We start from the raw sequence: 17271 nt of genomic DNA, 5'->3' as shown, positions 1-17271 counted from the left end.
GGTTAGATTAAGGTTTAGGGTGAGGGTTAAAGTTAGGGTTAGCGTGAGGGTTAGGGTTGGGGTGAGGGTTAGTGTTAGGATGAGGGTGAGGGTTAAGGTGAGGGTGAGGTTTAGGGTGAGGGTGAGGGTTAGGGTTAGGGTGAGCGATAGGGTGAAGGTTAGGGTTAGGGTGAGTGTGAGAATTAGGGTTAGGGTTACTCTTAGGGCTATGGTGAGGGTTTGGGTTAGGGTGAGGTTTAGGGTGAGGGTGAGGTTTAGGGTTAGCGTTAGGGTTAAAGTGAGAGTTAGGGTGAGAGTTAGGGTTAGGGTGAGGTTAAGGGTTAGGGTTAGGGTTAGGTTTAGGGTAATGTTTAGGGTTAGGGTATGCATTAGGGATAGGTTTATGGTTAGGGTGAGGGTTAGGTTTACGGTTAGGGTTCATGTTAAGGTGAGTGTGAGGGTGAGGGTTAGGGTTAGGATTAGGGTTCGGGTTAGTGTTAGGCTGAGGGTGAGTGTGAGAGTTAGGGTTAGGGTAATGTTTTGGGTTAGGGTTAGTTTGAGGGTTAGGTTTAGGGTTAGGATAAGGTTTAGGGTGAGGATTATGGTTAGGGTTAGGGTGAGGGTTAGGTTTAGTGTGAGGGTTATGGTTAGGTTTAGGGTGAGGGTGTGGGTAAAGGTTAGGGTGAGGGTCAGGGTGAGGGTGAGGTTTAGGGTAAAGTTTAGGGTGAGTGTTTGGGTGAGTTTTAGGTTTAGGGTTAGGGTTAGGGTGAGGGTTAGGATGAGGGTAAGGGTTTGGTTGAGGTTTAGGTTGTGGTTGAGTATTATGGTTAGCATTAGTCTTAGGGTGAGTGTTAGGGTTGGGTATAGCATTAGGGTTAGGTTTAGGGTTAGGGTGAGGGTTAGAATTAGGGTTAAGGTGAGGGTGAGGTTTAGGGTTAGCATTAGGTTTACAGTTAGGGTTAGAGTGAGGGTGAGGCTGAGGTTTAGGGTTAGGAATATGTTTAGGGTTAGGGTGAGGCTGAGGTTGAGGTTGAGGTTGAGTTTGAGGGTTAGGGTTAGGGTTTGGCTTAGTGTGAGGGCTAGAGTGAGGGCGATGGTTAGGGTGAGGGTTAGGGTGAGGGTGCAGTTTTTGGTTAGGAAAGGGTTAGGTTTAAGTTTAGGGTGAGGATTAGGCTGAGGGTGTGGTTGAAGGTGAAGGTTAGGGTTAAGGTAAAGTTTAGGGTTAGGGTTAGGCTGAGGGTTAGGGTTAAGGTGATGTTTAGGGTGAGGATGAGGTTGGGGGTGAGGGAGAGGGTTAGGGTGTAGGTGAGGGTTAGGGTTAGGTTGATGCTGAGGGTTAGGTTGAGGGTTAGGGTTAGTGTGAGGGTTAGGATTAGGGTTAGTGTGAGGAAAGGGTTAGGGTGAGGATTAGGATGAGAGTAAGAGTTAGGGTTAGGTTTAGCCTTAGGGTTAGGGTGAGGTATAGGGTTAGAGTTCGGGTTAGGCTTAGGTTGAGGGTGAGGGTTAGACTTAGGTTTAGGGTGAGGGTTAGGGTTGGGGTGAGTCTTAGGCTTACAGTTAGGATGAGGGTGAGGGTGACGGTGAGGATTCTGGTGAGGTTTAGGCTGTGGGTTAGGGTTAAGTTTATGGTTAGGGTAAGGGTTAGGGTGAGGTTTATGGTGAGTCTTAGGGTTAGGGGACATTGAGGGTTAGGGTGACAGTGGGGGTTAGGGTGAGGGTGAGGTTTAGGTTTAGTGTTAGTGTCACAGTGAGGGTGAGGGTCAGGGTTAGGATTAGGGTGAGGGTTAAAGTGAGGGTTAGGGTTAGGCTTAGGTTTAGGGTTAGTGTGAGGATTAGGGTTAGTGTTAGGTTTATAGTGAGGGTAAGGGTTAAGGTGAGGGTTAGGCTAATGTGTATGTTTAAGGTAAGGTTTAGGGAGAGGGTGAGGGTAAGGGTTAGGGTGAGGATTAGGGTGAGGGTGAGGGTTAGATTTAGCATTAGGGTTAGGTTTTGGGTTAGGATAAGGGGTAGGGTTAATGTTAGGGTGAGGATGAGGGTTAGGGTTAGCATTAGGTTTAGGGTTAGGGTGAGGGTGAGGGTTAGGGTGAGTGTTAGGTTGAGGGTTAGGGTTAGGGGTAGGGTGAGGGTTAAAATTAAGGTGTGGGTTCCGGTTAGGTTGAGGGTGAGGCTAAGGATTAGGGTGAGGTTTAGGGTCTGGGTGAGTGTTAGGGTTTGAATTAGCGTTAGGGTTAGGGTTAGGGTGAGGGTGAGGTTGAGTGTTAGGGTTAGGGTTAGGTTTAGGGTTAGGGTGAGGGTCAAGGTGAGGGTTAGGGTGAGGGTTAGTTTTAGGGTTAGGGTTAGGGTTAGGATTAGTGTTAGGGTGAGGGCTAGGTTGAGGGTGAGGGTTAGGGTTTGTGTTAGGGTGAGGGTAAGTGTTAGGGTGAGGGATAGTGTGAGGGGTAGGGTTAGGGTTAGGGTTAGGGTGATGTTTAGGGTGAGGTTGAGGGTTAGGGTGACAGTGATGGTTCGGGTGTGGATGAGGATTAGGGTGAGGATGAGGGTTAGGGTGAGGGTGAGGGTTAGGGTTAGATTTAGGGTGTGGGTTAGGGTTAGGGTTAGGATTAGGGTGAGGGGTATGGTCAGGATTAGGGTGAGTTTTGGGGTTAGTGTGAGGTTTAGGGTAAGTGTGAGGATAACGGTTAGGGTGAGGGATAGGGTTATTGTTAGGGTTAGGGAGAGGATTAAGGTTAGGTTTAGGGTTAGGGTGAGAGTGAGGGTTAGGTTGAGGTGAGGGTTCGGTTTTGGGTGAGGTTTAGGGTGATGGTGAGGGTTAGCGTTAAGTTGAGGGTGAGGATCAGAGTAATGGTTAGTGTTAGGTTTAGGGTGAGGGTGTTGTTTAGGTTTAGGATTAGGCTTAGGGTTAGGCTTAGGGTTAGGGTTAGGGTTAGGGTTAGGGTTAGAGTTAGGGTTAGGGTGAGGATTATGGGTATGGTTAGGGTTAGGATTAGCGTTATGCTGAGGGTTAGGGTTAGGGTTAGTGTGCAGGTTAGGTTTAGGGTTAAGGTTAGGGTGAGGGTGAGGGTTTAGTTTAAGTAAAGTTTAGGGTAAGATTAGGATGACGTTTAGAATGAGGTTGAGGGTTAAGGTGAGGGTTTCGGTTAGGGTGAGCGTTAGGGTTAGGATTAGGGTGAGGGTTATTGTTAGGGTGATATTTATGGTGAGGGTGAGGGTGAAGGTTCGGGTGAGGGGGAGGGTTAGGGTTAGGGTTAGCGTGAGGGTTATGGTTATTTTTAGGGTGATGGTGAGGGTTAGGTTGAGTGTGAGGTTGAGGGTGAGGGTTAGGATGAGGGTTAGGGTGAGGGTTAGAGTGAGGGTGAGCGTTAGGGTGAGAGTGAGGTTTCGGGGGAGGGTTCGAAGGAGGGGGAGGGTTATGGTTAGGGTTCTGTTTAGAGTTAGGGTGAGGGTGTGGGTGAGGGTTAGGTTTAGGATTAGGGTAAGGGTTATGGTAAGGCTGAGGGTGAGTGTGAGGGTGAGGGTGAGGGTGAGGGTTAGGGTGAGGGTTAGGGTTAGGGTAAGGGTTAGGTTGAGGGATAGGGTTAGGGTTAGGGTTAGGATGAGGGTTAGGCTGTGGGGTAGGGTTAGATTTAGAGTAAGGGTTAGGTTTAGTGTGAGTTTTAGGGTAAAGGTTAGGGTCGAGTTAGGATTAGTGTGAGGAGAAGGGTTAGGGTGAGGGTTAGGATGAGGATGAGGTTTAGGGTTAGTAATAGGGTTAGGGTGAGGTTAGGTTGAGGGCTAGGGTGAGTGTGAGGGTTAGGGTTAGGGTTAGGTATAGGGTGAGGTTTAGGTTTAGGGTTAGGGTTAGGGTTACGGTGAGTCATAGGCTGAGTTGTAGGGTTAGGGATAGGGTGAGGGTTATGTTTAGTGTGAGGTTTAGGGTTTGGGGTAGGGTTAGGGTGAGGGCTAGGGTGAGTGTGAGGGTTAGGGTTAGGTTTAGGGATAGGGTGAGGTTTAGATTTAGGGTTAGGCTTCGGTGAGGTTTAGGCTGATGGGTGGGGTTACAGTTAGGGTGAGTGTTAGGTTTAGTGGGAGTGTTAGGGTTAGTTTTAGCGTTAGGGTTCGGGTTCGGGTTCGGGTTCGGGTTAGGGTTAAGGTGTGGATGAGGGTTAGGGTTATTTTGAGGACTAGTTTTAGGGTTAGGGTTACTGTTAGGGTTAGGGTTAGGGTGAGGGTAAGGGTTAGAATTAGGGTGATTGTGAGGGTAAGGGTTAGGATTAGTGTTACCGTTAGGGTGATGGTTCGGGTTAGGGTTAGGGTTAGGTGAAGGTGAGGGTAAGGGTTAGGGTGAGGGCTAGGGTGAGGATGAGGGTTCGGATTAGAGTTAGGGTTAGAATTAGGGTTAGGGTGAGGTTGAGGTTTAGTGTTAGGGCGAAGGTTAGGGTTATTGTTAGGGTTAGGGTGCAGGGGTGGGTGAGGGTTAGGGTTAGGGTAGGGTTAGGTTTAGGCTGAGGGTGAGGGTGAGGGTGAGGTTGATGGTTAGGGTTAGGGTTAGGGTGAGGGTGAGGCCTCGGGTGAGGGTGAGGGTTAGTGTGAGATTGAGGATGATGCTTTCTTTTACGTTAGGGTTAGGGTTAGGGTGAGGATTAGGGTGAGGGTGTGGGTGAGGGTTTCGTTTACATCAGGGTTAGGATTAAGCTGAGGTTAGTGTTAGGGTGAGGGTTAGGGTTAGGGTTAGGGTATGGGTTAAGTTTAGAGTGATGTTTAGTTTGAGGGGGAGGGTTAGGGTCAGAGTTAGGATGAAGTTTAGGGTTAGTGTTAGGATTAGGGTTAGGTTGAGGGTGAGGTTTAGGGTTAGAGTTAGGGTTATGGGGAGGGTTAAATTGAGGGTCAGGGTTAAGGTTAGTGTTAGGGTTAGGGTTAGCATGAGGGTTAGGCTGAGGATTAGGGTTAGGGTTAGTGTGAGGGTTAGGGTTCGGTTAGGGTTAGGGTTAGGGTTTGGTTAGGGTGAAGGTTAGTTTTAGGTTTAGGGTTAGGATAAGGTTTAGGCTGAGGGTTAGGTTTAGGTTTAGTGTGATGGTTAGGTTTTGGGTTAGGGTGTGGACTATGGTGATGGTGAGGGTTAGGGTGAGGGTTAGGGTTAGGGCTGGGGTTAGCGTCAGGGGTAGGCTGAGGGTTAGGATTAGAGTATAGACTAGGGTTAGGCTGAAGTTGAGGGTGAGGTTAAGGGTGAGGGTTACTGTTAGAGTGAGGGTTAGAGTGAGGGTGAGGGGGAGTTGGAGTGATTTCTTTAGGGTTAGAGTTAGGTTGATGGTGAGTGTTAGGATTAGGGTTAGCACTAGGTTTAGGCTGAGGGTTAGGGTGAGTTTGAGGGTGAGGTTTTCGGTTAGGGTGAGGGTTAGGGTTAGGGTTAGTTTTAAGGTAAGGGTTAGGGTTAGGGTTAGGGTTAGGATGAGCATTAGACTGAGGGTTAGGGTTAGGGTTAGGGTTAGGGTTTGCTTAGGGTGAAGGTTGCTTTTAGGTTTAGGGTTAGGATAAGGTTTAGGATAAGGTGAGGGTGAGGGGTCAGGGTGAGGTTGTGGGTTTGTGTTATGGTTAGGTTTAGGGTTAGGGTTAGGGTGAGGGGAAGGGTTAGAGTGAGCTTTAGGCTGAGGTTAAGTTTTAGGGTTAGGGTTAGGATTAGGGTGAGGGCTAGGATGACGGTGAAGGTTAGTGTGAGGGTTAGGGTGAGGGTTTCTTTTAGCCAAGGTTTAGTGTTATGGTGAGGATTAGGGTGAGGGTGAGGTTTAGGGTTAGGGTTAAGGTTATGGTGAGATTAGGGCAAGGGTTAGGGTGAGGGTTAGGGTTTGGGTGATGTTTAGTGTGAGGGTGAGGGTTAGGGTGAGGATGAGGGTTCGAGTGAGGGTAAGGGTTCGATTGAGGGTGAGAGTTAGGGTGTGGGTGAGGATTAGTGTTAGGTTGAGTGTTAGGGTTAGGTTTAGGATTAGTGTTAGGGTGAGGTTTAGGGCTAGGGTCAGGGTTAGGTTGACGGTTAGGATTAGGGTTAGGCTTAGTATGAGGGTTAGGGTGAAGGGTAGGGTTAGGGTGAGGGTGAGGGTTAGGGTGAGGGTGAAGTTTAGGGTGAGGGTGTGGGTGAGGTTTAGGTTTAGGTGTAGGGTTAGGGTGAATTTGAGGGTGAAGCTTAGGTTTAGGATTAGGATTATGGTTAGGGTTAGGAAGAGAGTTTGGGTGTCGGTGAGGGTTCGGGTTCGGGTCAGGGTGAGGGTTAGGTTTAGGGTGAGCATTAATGTTAGAGTTAGGTTTATGGTGAGGATAAGGGTTAGGGTGAGGTTTAGTGTGAAACTTAGGGTTAGGGTTAGGCTGATTGTGAGGGTGAGGTATAGGGTTTGGGTTAGGGTTAGGGTGAGGGTTAGGGTTAGGTTTAGGGTTAGGGTGAGGGTGAGGGTGAGGGTTAGGGTTAGGTTTAGTGTTAGAGTTAGGGTGAGGGTGAGGGTTAGTATTAGGGTTAGTATTAGAGTTAACCTGAGCGTGAGGGTAAGGTTTAGGTTTAGGGTGAGTGTTAGGGTTAGGGGTACGTTTAGGGTGAGGGTTAGGATTAGGGTTAGGGTTAGGATGAGCATTAGGCTGAGGTTTAGGGTTTGAGTTAGTGTAAGGTTTAGGGTTAGGGTTAGGGTTAGGTTTAGGGTGAGGGTTAAGGGTTAGGTTTAGGTTTAGGATAAGGGTTAGGTTGAGGGTTATGTTTAGTGTTAGTGTGAGGGTTAGGTTTAGGTTTAGGTTTAGGGTTAGGGTCAGGGTAAAGGTTAGGGTGAGGGTTAGGGTTAGGGTGAGGGTAAAGATTACGGTGAGGCTTGGGGTCAGGGTGAGGGTTAGGGTGAGTGTGAGGGGGAGTGTGAGGGTTTGGTTTAGGGTTAGAGTTAGGGTGAGTGTGAGGGTTAGGATTAGTGTTAGCACTAGGTTTAGGGTGAGGGTGAGGGTGAGGTTGAGGGTGAGGTTTAGGGTTAGGGTGAGGGTTAGGGTTAAGATTAGGTTTAGGGTGAGGGTTAGTGTTAGGATTAGGATGAGCATTAGGCTGAGGGTTAGGGTTAGTGTTAGTGTGAGGGTGAGGGTAAGGGTTAGGGTGAGGGTTATGGTGAGGTTGAGGGTTAGGATTAGAGTTAGGATTAGGGTGAGGGTGAGGGTGAGGGTTAGTGTTAGGGTGAGGTTTAGTGTTGGGGTGAAGGTTAGGGTTGGGGTGAGGGTGAGGGTGAGGTTTAGGGTTAGGGTTAGGATTAGGTTTAGGCTGAGGTTGAGGGTGAGGTTGAGGGTTATAGTTAGGGTTAGGGTGAGGGTGATGGCTCGGGTGAAGGTGAGCGTTAGGGTGAAGGTGAGGATAAAGGTTAGTGTGAGTGTTAGGGCGAGGCTGAGGGTTAGGTTTAGGGTGAGGGTTATTGTGAGGGTTAGGGTGAGGGTAAGGGTTAGGGTGATGGTAAGATTGAGTTTGAGGGATAGCATTATGTTGTGGGTAAGGGTTAGGGTGAGGGTTAGGGTGAGGGTTTGGGTTAGAGTGGGGGTTAGTGTTAGGATTAGGTTGAGGGTTAGGGTTTAGGTGATGTTTAGTGTGAGAGTATGGTTTAGGGTGAGGGTGAGTGCTCGGGTGAGCATGAGGTTTAGGATGAGGGTGAGCGTTAGGGTTATAGTTAGGGTTAGGGAGAGGGGTATGGTGAGCATTCGGGTTAGGATTAGGGTTAGGATTAGGGTTAGAGTGAGGATTAGTGTGAGAGTTAGTGTGTGGGTAAGTGTTATGTTTAGGCTTAGTGTTAGGACTAGGGTGAGGGTGAGTGTTAGTGTGTGGGTGAGGGTTTTGTTTAAGTTAGGGTTAGGGATAGGGTGAGGATTAGGTTGAGGGTGACGGTTAAGCTGAGGTTAGGTTTAGGGTGAGGGTTAGGGTTAGGGTGATATTTAGGGTGAGGGTGAGTGTTCCGTGAGGTTAAGGGTGAGGGTTAGTGTTAGGGTTAGGTTTAGGTTGAGGGTGATTGTGAAGGTTGGGATTAGGAATAGGGTTAGGGTTTGGGTGAAGGTCAGTGTGAGGGTGAAGCTTAGGGTTAGGGTTAGGGTTATGGTTATTGTGAAGGTGACGGATAGTTTGAGGGTTATGATTAGGGTTAGGTTTAGGGTTACAGTAAGGGTAAGGGTTAGGGTGAAGGTTAGGGTGAAGGTGAGGGTTAGGGTTGGGTTAGGGTTAGGGTGAGGGCTAGGGTGAGGGTGAGGGTGAGTGTGAGGGTTTCTTTTAGGTCATAGTTAGGGTTATGGTGAGGATTAGCGTGAGGGTGAGGGTTAGGTTTAGGGTAAGGGTTAGGGTTAGGGTTAGGGTGAGAGTTAAGGTTTGGGTGATGTTTAGGGTGAGGGTGAAGGTTAGGGTGTGGTTGAGGATTAGGGTTAGAGTTAGGGTTAGGGTTATGTTGAGGGTGCGGTATAGGGTGAGGTTTATTGTGAGGGTTAGTGTTAGTGTTTGTGTTTGGGTGAGGTTTAGGGTGAGGGTTAAGCTGAGGGGTAGGGTTAAGGATAGAGTGACTGTTAGGTTTAGTGTGAGGATTAGGGTTAGGGTGAGGTTTCGGTTTAGTGTGAGGTTTAGGTTTAGGGTTAGGGTTAGGATGAGTGTTAGGGTTAGGTTGAGGGTGAGGGTGAGGGTGAGGGCTAGGGTTAGAGTTAGTGTGAGGTTTAGTGTTAAGGTGAGCCTTAGGTTTTGCGTGAGGGTTAGGGTTAAAGTAAGGGTTAGGGTGAGGGTTAGAGTCAGGGTTAGGGTTAGGGTGAGGGTCAAGGTGAGGGTTAGGTTTAGGGTGAGGGTTAGGTTTAGGGTGAGGGTTAGGGTTAGGGTGAGCGTTAGGGTGATGGTGAGGGTTAGGGTGAGGGTGAGGGTTAGGTTTAGAGTTAGGGTTAAGGTGATGTTTGGGGTGAGGTTGAGGGTTAGTGTGAGGGTGAGGGTGAGGGTGAGGGTTAGGTATAGGATTAGGGTTAGGGTGAGTTTTAGGGTTCGGGTTAGGGTTAGAGTTATTGTTAGGGTTAGGGTTAGGATGAAGGTGAGGGTAATTGTTAGGGTTAGGGTTAGGGTGAGGGTGAGGGTGATGTTGAGGGTTAGTGTTAGGATTAGGGTTATGGTTAAGGTAAGGCTGAGGGGGAAGGGGAGTTTGAGGATGAGGGTTAGGGTTAAGGTTAGGGTTAAGGTGAGGGCTTGAGTTAGGGTGAGGGTTAGGCTGAGGGTGAGGGTGAGGGTTTATGTTAGGTAAAGGTTAGGGTTATGGTCAGGATTAGGGTGAGGATTAAGTTGAGGTTAGGTTCAGGGTTCGGGTTTGGGTTCGGGTTCGGGTTAGGGTTAGGGTGATGTTTAGGCTGAGGGTGAGGGTTAGGGTGAGCGTGAGGGCTAGGATTAGGGTTAGGGTTAAGCTTAGTGTTAGGATCAGGGTGAGGGTGAACGTTAGGGTCAGGTGTAGGGTTAGGGTTAGAGTGAGGGTTACGGTTATTGTGAGTGTTATGGTTAGGGTTAGGGTCAGGGTAAGGGTTAGGGTGAGGGTAAGGTTTAGGGTGAGGGTTAGGGTGAGTGTGAGGTTTTGGACTAGGGTTTGTGTTAGGGTTGGGGTGAGGTTTAGTGTTTGGGTGATGTTTTGAGTGAGGGTGAGGGTTAGGGTGAGGATGAGGGTTTGGGTGAGGGTGAGGGCTTGGTTGACTGTGAGGGTTAGGGTGTGGGTGAGGATTAGGCTTAGGGTGAGGGTAAGCGTTAGGGGTAGGGTTAGGGTTAGGTTTAGGTTTAGGGTAAGAGTTAGGGTGAGGGTAAAGATAAGGGTGAGAGTCAGGGGAAGGATGAGGTTTAGGGTTAGGGTGAGGGTTAGGATAAGGGTGTGGGTAAGTGTTAGGGTAAGGTTTAGGATGACGGTGAGGGTTAGCATCAAGGTTAGGTTTAGGGTTCGGGTTAGGGTTCGGGTTAGGTTTTGGGTAAGTGTTAGAGTGAGGTTTAGGGTGAGGGTGAGGTTTAGGGTTAGGGTGAGGGTACGTGTTAGGGTGAGTCTTAGTGTTAGGGTTAGCATTAGGGTGAGGGTGAGGGTGAGAGTTAGGGTTAGGATTAGAGTTAGGGTGAGGGCACGGCTTAGCGTGAGGGTTAGGGTGAGGTTGAGGGTTATGATTAGGGTGAGGGTGAGGGTAAGTGTTAAGGTGAGGACTACGGTTAGGGTTAGGATTAGGATGAGTGTTAGGGTTAGGGTGAGGGTGTAGGTAAGTGTTAGGGTGAGGGTTAGGGCGAGGTTGTGGGTTAGGGTTAGGGTATGGGTAAGGGTTAGGGTGAGGGTAAGGGTTAGATTGAGGGTTAGATTGAGGGTGAGGGTTAGGGTTAGCATTAGGGTTAGGGTGAGGTTGAGGGTTAGGGTGAGGGTTAAGGGTTAAGTTTCCGGATAGGGTAAGGATTAGGGTTAGGGTGTGGTTTAGTTTTAGTGTGAGGTTTAGGTTTAGGGTTAGGCTTAGGATGAGTGTTAGGGTTAGGTTGAGGGTGAGTGTGAGGGTGAGGGCTAGGGTTAGTGTTAGTTTGAGGGTTAGTGTTAGGGTGAGTGTTAGGTTTAAGGTGAGAGTTAGGGTTAAAGTAAAGTTTAGGGTGAGGGTTAGCATTAGGGTTAGGGTTAGGGTGAGGATCAGGGTGATTGTTAAGTTTAGGTTGAGGGTTAGGTTTAGGGTGAGGGTTAGGGTTAGGGTGAGCGTTAGGGTGATGGTGAGGGTTAGGGTGAGTGTTAGGGTTAGGGTTAGGTTTAGGGTGAGAGTTAGGGTGAGGTGTTGGGATACGGTTAGGTTGAGGGTTAGGGTTAGTGTGAAGGTTAGGGTTAGGGTTAGTGTGAGGATAATGTTTAGGGTTAGGGTTAGTTTTAGGGTGAGAGTTAGATTGAACGTTAGGGTTAGGTTAAGGTGATGTTTAGGGTGAGGTTGAGGGTTAGTGTGAGGGTGACAGTGAGGTTGAGGTTTAGGGTTAGGATTAGGGTTAGGGTGAGTTTTAGGGTTAGGATTAGGGTTAGAGTTATTGTTAGGGTTAGGGTTTGGGTTAGGATGAGGGTGAGGGTTATTGTTAGGGTTAGGGTTAGGGTGAGGGTGGGGTTGAGGGTTAGTGTTAGGATTAGGGTTATTGTTAGGGTAAGGCTGAGGGGGAAGGGGAATTTGAATGTGAGTGTTAGGGTTAAGGTTAGGGTTAGGGTGAGGGCTTGGGTGAGGGTGAGGGTTAGGCTGAGGGTGATGGTGAGGGTTTCGGTTAGTTAAAGGTTAGGGTTATGGTGAGGATTAGGGTGAGGGTGAGGATTAAGCTTAGGTTAGGTTCAGGGTGAGGGTTCGGGTTAGGGTTAGGGTGAGGGTTAGGGTTAGGATGATGTTTAGGGTGAAGGTGAAGGTTAGAGTGAGGGTGAGGGTTAGGGTTAGGGTTAGGTTTAATGTGAGGCTGAGGGTTAGGAATAGGAATAGGATTAGGGTTAGGGTTCAGCTGAGGGTGAGGATCAGGGTGTGGGTGAAGGTCAGGGTCAGGGTTATGTTTAGGGCTAGAGTGAGGGTTACGGTTATTTTGAGGGTTATGGTTAGGGTTAGTTTGAGGGTAAGGGTTAGGGTGAGGGTAAGGGTTAAGGTGAGGGTTAGGGCGAGTGTGAGGGTTTGGAATAGGGTTTGGGTTAGGGTTAGGGTGAGGGTTAGGTTTTGGGTGATGTTTAGAGTGAGGGTGATGGTTAGGGTGAGGATGAGGGTTTGGTTGAGGGTGAGGGTTCGGTTGAGGGTGAGGGTTAGGGTGTGGGTGAAGATTAGGGTTAGGGTGAGGGTATGGTTGAGAGTGAGGGTGAGGGTTAGGGTTAGGGTTTGGGTTAGAGATAGTGTGAGTTTGAGAGTGAGGGTTAGGTTTAGGATTAGGTTGAAGGTTAGGGTTAGGTTGAGGATTAGGTATATTGTTAGGGTTAAGGTAAGGGTGAGGGTGGGTGTTATGGTCAGGTTTAGGGTTAGAGTTAGGGTGAGGGTGAGGGTGAGGGTTAGGTGGAAGTTTAGGGTTAGGGTTAGGCTGAAGGTGAAGGAGAGGGTGAGGGTGAGTGTTAGGTTTAGGGTGAGGTTTAGGTTTACGGTTAGGGTTAGGGTGAGGGTAAGGATTAGGGCTATGGTTAGGATGAGGGTTAGGCTGAGGGTTAGGGTTAGGATTAGGGTGAGGTTTAGGGCTAGGTTTAGGGTTAGGATAAGGGTTAGACTGAGGGTTAGGGTTAGGGTTAGTGTGAGGGATAGGCTTAGGTTTAGGGTAAGAGTTAGGGTGAGGGTAAAGGTTAGGGTGAGAGTTAGAGTGAGGGTGAGGTTTAGGGTTAGGGTGAGGGTTAGAGTAAAATTTAGGTTTAGGGTTAGGGTTAGGGTGAGGGTGAGGGTGTGAGTAAGTGTTAGGGTGAGGTTTAGGGTGAGGGTGAGGGTTAGGGTTAGGGTGAGGGTAAGTGTGAGTCTGAGCGTTACGGTTAGCATTAGGGTGAAGGTGAGGGTTAGGGTTAGGATTAGAGTTAGGATGAGAGTAAAGCTTAGTGTGAGGGTTAGGGTGAGGTTGAGGGTTAGTGTTAGGGTGAGTGGGAGGGTAAGTTTTAGTTTGAGGACTAATTTTAGGGTTCAGATTAGGGTGAGTGTTAGGGTTATTGTGAGAGTGAGGGTGAGGGTTAGGTTCAGTATTAGGTTTAGGGTTAGTGTGAGGGTTAGTGATAGGGTTAGGGTTAGGGTGAGGGTCATAGTTAGGGTTAAGGTGAGGGTTAGTCTGAGAGGTAGGGTTAGGGTTAGGGTGAGGGTTAGGCTTAGTGTGAGGTTTAGGGTTAGGGTGAGGGTGAGTTTGAAGGTGAGGGTTTGGGTTAGGGTGAGGGTTAGTGTTAGCGGGAGGGCTAGGTTGGGGGTTAGGGTTTGGGTTTGGGTGAGGTTTTCGGTTAGGTAAGGATTAGGGTTAGGGTTAGGGTGAGGATTAGGGTGAGGTTATGGGTTAGGTTTAGGGTGAGGGTGAGGGTCAGTCTTAGTGTTAGGATGAGGGTTAGCTTTAGGCTTAGGGTGAGTGTGAGGGTTCGGGTGAGGGTGAGGGTGACGGTTAGGGTGTGGGTTAAGTTTCGGTTTAGGGTGAGGGTTAGGATGACGGTGAGTGTTAGGGTGAGGGTGAGGTTGAGGGTGAGGGTTAGGGTTTGGTTTAGGGATAGGATTAGGGTTAGGTTTAGGGTAAGGGTTAGGGTTAGGTTGAGGGTTAGGTTTAGGGTTAGGGTGAGTGTTAGGGTTTGGTTTAGGTTTAGGGTAAGGGTTAGGGTTAGGATTAGGGTGAGCCTGAGGGTTAGGTTGAGGGGTAGGTTTAGGGATAGGGTAAGGGTTAGGGTTAGGGTGAGGGTTAGGTTTAGGTTTAGGGTTAAGATGAGGGTGAGGGTGAGGATTAGGGTTAGGGCTAGGGTTAGGGTGAGGGATAGTGTGAGGGTTAGGTTTAGGTTTAGGGTAAGGGTTAGGTTTATGGTGAGGTTTAGTTTCAGGTTTAGGGTTAGGGTGAGGTTGATGCTGAGGGATAGGGTTCGAGTTAGTGTGAGGATAAGGGTTAGGGTGAGGATTAGGGTAAGGGTGAGTTTTAGGTTTAGCATAAGGTTTAGGGTGAGGGTTAGGGTTAGGGTTAGGGTAAGGGTTAAGGTTAGGGTAAGGGTTAGGGTTAGGCTTAGGGTTAGGTTTAGGGTGAGGGTTAGGCTGAGGGGTAGGGTTAGGGATAGAGTGAATCTTAGGTTTAGTGTGAGGATTAGGGTTAGGGTGAGGTTTAGGTTGAGGGTGAGGGTGAGGGTGAGGGCTAATGTTAGGGTTAGTTTGAGCGTTAGTGTTAGGGTGAGCGTTAGGTTTAAGGTGAGTGTTAGGGTTAAAGTAAGGTTTAGAGTGCGGGTTAGCGTTAGGGTTAGGTTTAGGGTGAAGGTCAGGGAGAGGGTTATGTTTAGGTTGAGGGTTAGGTTTAGGGTGAGGGTTAGGGTTAGGGTGAATATTAGGATGATGGTGAGGCTTAGGTTTAGGGTGAGAGTAAGTATTAGGGTTAGGGTTAGGATGAGGGTTAGGCTGAGGCTTAGGGTTAGGGTTAGGGTGAGGTTTAGGGTTAGGATAAAGGTTGGGCTGAGGGTTAGGGTTAGGGTTAGTGTGAGGGTTAGGTTTAGAGTTAGGGTAAGTGTTAGGGTGAGGGTAAATGTTAGGGTGAGAGTTAGGGTGAGGGTGAGGTTTAGGGTTAGGGTGAGGGTTAGGGTCAATTTCAGGTTTAGGGTTAGGGTTAGCGTGAGTGTAAAGTTGTTGGTAAGTGTTAGGGTGAATTTTAACATGAGGGTGAGGGTTAGTGTCAAGGTTGGGTTTAGGGTTAGGGTTAGGGTGAGGGTTAGGGTTTGGGAAAGTGTTAGGGTGAGGTTTAGGTGAGGGTGAGGGTTAGGGTTAGGGTGAGGGTAAGTGTTAGTGTGAGGGTTAGGGTGAGTCTGAGGCTTATGGTTAGCATTAGGGTGAGGGTGAGGGTGAGGGTTAGGGTTAGGATTAGAGTTAGGGTGAGGGTATAGCTTAGGGTGAGGGTTAGGGTGAGGTTGAGGGTGAGGGTAAGTGTTAGGGTGAGGACTACGGATAGGGTTTGGATTAGGGTGAGTGTTAGGGTTATGGTGAGGGTGAGGGTTAGGTTCAGTATTAGGTTTAGGGTTAGTGTGAGGGTTAGTGATAGGGTTAGGGTTAGGGTGAGGGTTAGTCTGAGAGGTTTAGCATTAGGGTTAGGGTTAGGTTTAGGGTTAGGGTGAGGGTGAGTCTGAGGGTGAGGGTTAGGGTTAGGGTGAGGGTTAGTGTTGGGGGGGCTAGGTTGAGGGTTAGGGTTTGGGTGAGGTTGAGGTTTTCGGTTAGGTAAGGTTTAGGGTTAGGGTTAGGGTGAGGTTTTTGGTTAGGGTTAGGGTGAGGGTGAGGGTGAGGGTTAGTGTTAGGATGAGGGTTAGGTTTAGGGTTAGGGTGAGGGTGAGGGTGAGGGTGAGGGTGTGGGTTAAAGTTCGGTTTAGGGTGAGGGTTAAGGTGACGGTGATGGTTAGGGTGAGGGTGAGGATTAGGATAAGGTTTAGGGTGAGGGTTAGGGTTAGGGCGATGAGTAGGGTTAAGGTTAGGGAGAGGGTTAGGGTTTGTGTGAAGGTTAGGGTTAGGGTTAGAGTTAGGTTTAGTATGAGAATAAAGGTTAGGGTGAGGGTTAGGGTGAGGGTTAGGCTTAGTGTGAGGGTTAGAGTTAGGGTTAGGGTTAGGTTTAGAGTAAGTGTTAGAGTTAGGGTGAGGGTTAGGTTTAGGGTTAGTGTTAGGGTTAAAGTTAGGGTTAGGTTTAGGGTGAGGGTCAGGGTTAGGGTTTGGGTGAGTGTGAGGTTTAGGTTGAGGGGTAGGATAAGGGTTAGGGTAAGGGACAGGGTTAGGGTGTGGGTTATGTTTAGGGTTAGGTTTAGGGTGAGGGTGAGGGTTAGGGTTAGGGTTACGGTTAGGGTGAGGGTTAAGGTTAGGTTCAGGCTTAGAGTAAGGGTTAGGGTTAGAGTGAGGGTTATGTTTATGGTTAGGGTTAGAGTGAGGGTGAGGCCGAGGTTTAGGGTTAGGGTTAGTTTGAGGATAAGGATTAGGGTGAGGTTTAGGGTGAGGTTGAGGGTTAGGGTTAGCATTAGGGTTAGGGTGATTTTTAGGGTGATGGTGAGGGTTAGGGTGAGGGTGAGATTGAGCATAAGGGTTAGGGTGAGTGTGAGGGTGATGGTTAGGGTTAGGGTTAGGGTGAGGATAAGGGTTAGGGTTAGGATTAGCGTTAGTGTAAGGGTTACGCTGAGGTTGAGCGTGAGGGTTAGGGTGAGGGCTATGGTGAGAATGAGGGTTAGGGAGAGGATGAGGGTGAAGTTGATTGTTTCGGTTAGGTAAGATTTAGGGTTATGGTTAGCATGAGGATTAGGGTGGGGTATGAGGTTTAGGCCGAGGGTTAGGGTTAGGGTGAAGGTTAGGGTGAGGCTGAGGTTTAGCGTGAGGGTTAGGGTTACAGTGAGGTTAGGGTTAGGGTTAGGTTGAGGATGAGGTTTATGTATAGGTTAAGGGTTCGGGTTATGGTGAGGGTTAGGGTTAGGGCAAGTGTTAGGGTGAGGATGAGCGTTAGGTTTACGGTTAGGGTGAGGTTTAGGGTTAGGCTTAGGGTTTGTGTAAGAGTTAGATTTAGGGTAAAGGTTAGGGTTAGGGTTAGGATTAGGGTTAGGGTTAGGGTTAGGGTGAGGGTTAGTGTTAGGGTTAAGGTTGGGGTTAGGTTGAGGGTACGTGTTAGGGTGAGGGTTAATGGTAGGGTGAGGGTTATTGTTAGGGTGAGGGTTAGGATTACGGTTATTGTTAGGGTGAGAGTTTGGTTTAGGGTTACGGTTAGGGTAGGGGTTAGGGTTAGCGTGAGGGTTAGGTTTAGAGTGATGTTTAGGATGACGGTGAGCATTAGGGTGAGGGTGAGGGTGAAGGTGAGGGTTAGGGTGAGGGTTAGGGTTAGGGTTAGGGTTAGGGTTAGGATTAGGGTTAGTGTTAGGGTTAGAGTAAGGTTTAGGCTGAGGGTGAGGGAGAGGATGAGGTTGCGGGTGAGTGTTTCGGTTAGGTAAGTGTTAGGTTTAGGTTTAGGGTGAGGATTATGTTGCGGGGCAGGGTTAGCTTGTGGGTGAGGTTGAGTTTTAGGTTGAGGGTAAGTGTTAGGGTGATGTTTAGGGTGAGGGTGAGTTTTAGGGTGAGAGTTAGGGTTCAGGGAAGGGGAAGGGTTAGGGTGTAGGTGAGGGTTCGGGTTCGGGGGCAAATTAGGGTTAGGGTTAGAGTTCAGGTTAGGGTTCAGTTTAGGGTTAGGGTGAGTGTTAGTGTGAGAGGTAGCGTTAGGGTTAGGATGAGGGTTAGTCTTAGTGTGAGGGTTACGGTTAGGGTTATTGTTAGGGTTAGTGTGAGGATGAGAGTTAAGGTGAGGGTTAGGGTGAGACTGAGGGTTAGGGTTAGCCTTAGGGTTAGGGTGAAGGTTTGGGTGGGGGTTAGGGTGAGGGTTAGTGTTAGGGTTAGGGTTGGGTGAGGGTTAGGGTGAGTGTAAGGGTTAGGGTGAGGGTTAGGTTGAGGTTGAGGGATAGGGTTATGGTGAGGGTAAGGTTTAGGGTGACGGTAAGGGTGAGGTTGATATTTAGGGTTAGCATTAATGTTAGGAAGAGGGTGAGGGTTAGGGTGAGGGTAAGGGTTAGGGTTAGGGTTAGGGTTAGGGTTAGGATTAGGGTTAAGATTAGAGTTAAGGTTAGGGTGAGTGTTAGTGTTATAGATAGGGTGAGGGTGAGGGTTAGGGTAAGG

Source organism: Dipodomys merriami, unplaced genomic scaffold (genome assembly GCF_024711535.1).
Source record: "Dipodomys merriami isolate MVZ:Mamm:240054 unplaced genomic scaffold, mDipMer1.0.p SCAF_67, whole genome shotgun sequence".
Classification (NCBI taxonomy): Eukaryota; Metazoa; Chordata; class Mammalia; order Rodentia; family Heteromyidae; genus Dipodomys; species Dipodomys merriami.
The sequence above is the reverse complement of the archived record's forward strand: the minus strand, read 5'-3'. Positions refer to the sequence as shown.